Source organism: Penaeus monodon, chromosome 28, assembly GCF_015228065.2.
Source record: "Penaeus monodon isolate SGIC_2016 chromosome 28, NSTDA_Pmon_1, whole genome shotgun sequence".
NCBI classification, from domain to species: domain Eukaryota; kingdom Metazoa; phylum Arthropoda; class Malacostraca; order Decapoda; family Penaeidae; genus Penaeus; species Penaeus monodon.
Genome location: NC_051413.1, coordinates 38,649,135 through 38,649,510, shown reverse-complemented (window position 1 = coordinate 38,649,510; position 376 = coordinate 38,649,135).

Sequence of the window (376 nt, the reverse complement as noted above, 5' to 3'; positions counted from 1 at the left end):
TTTTCTACACTTTTGTTTCCCTGGTGTGCAAACATACATGCACAAGCTTCATGAAGTAAAATAATGTGAAACGAACGTCTTTGTATCGATCCTCGAGTACCTGCGCCCCATTCCTTGGCGTAGACCAGGCTGTCGCAGGCGGGCGTCGGGAGACTTTAACGGCTGTCAGTGAACCGCCTCTTAACACAACTACGTTGAGGAGAGGAGGCAAGGAAGTTAGTTATTGTTTTTTGCAATGGAAAAAACCTGCTATTAAAGTGACTGACCATGGCAAATCTTCTCTGTTCAAAGATCTTGCATTTCGTTCAATAAGTAGGACTCGTTTGGGATTTTTTAACGGCGTACTTGAATTCCGACATTATCATGCTTTTTCTAC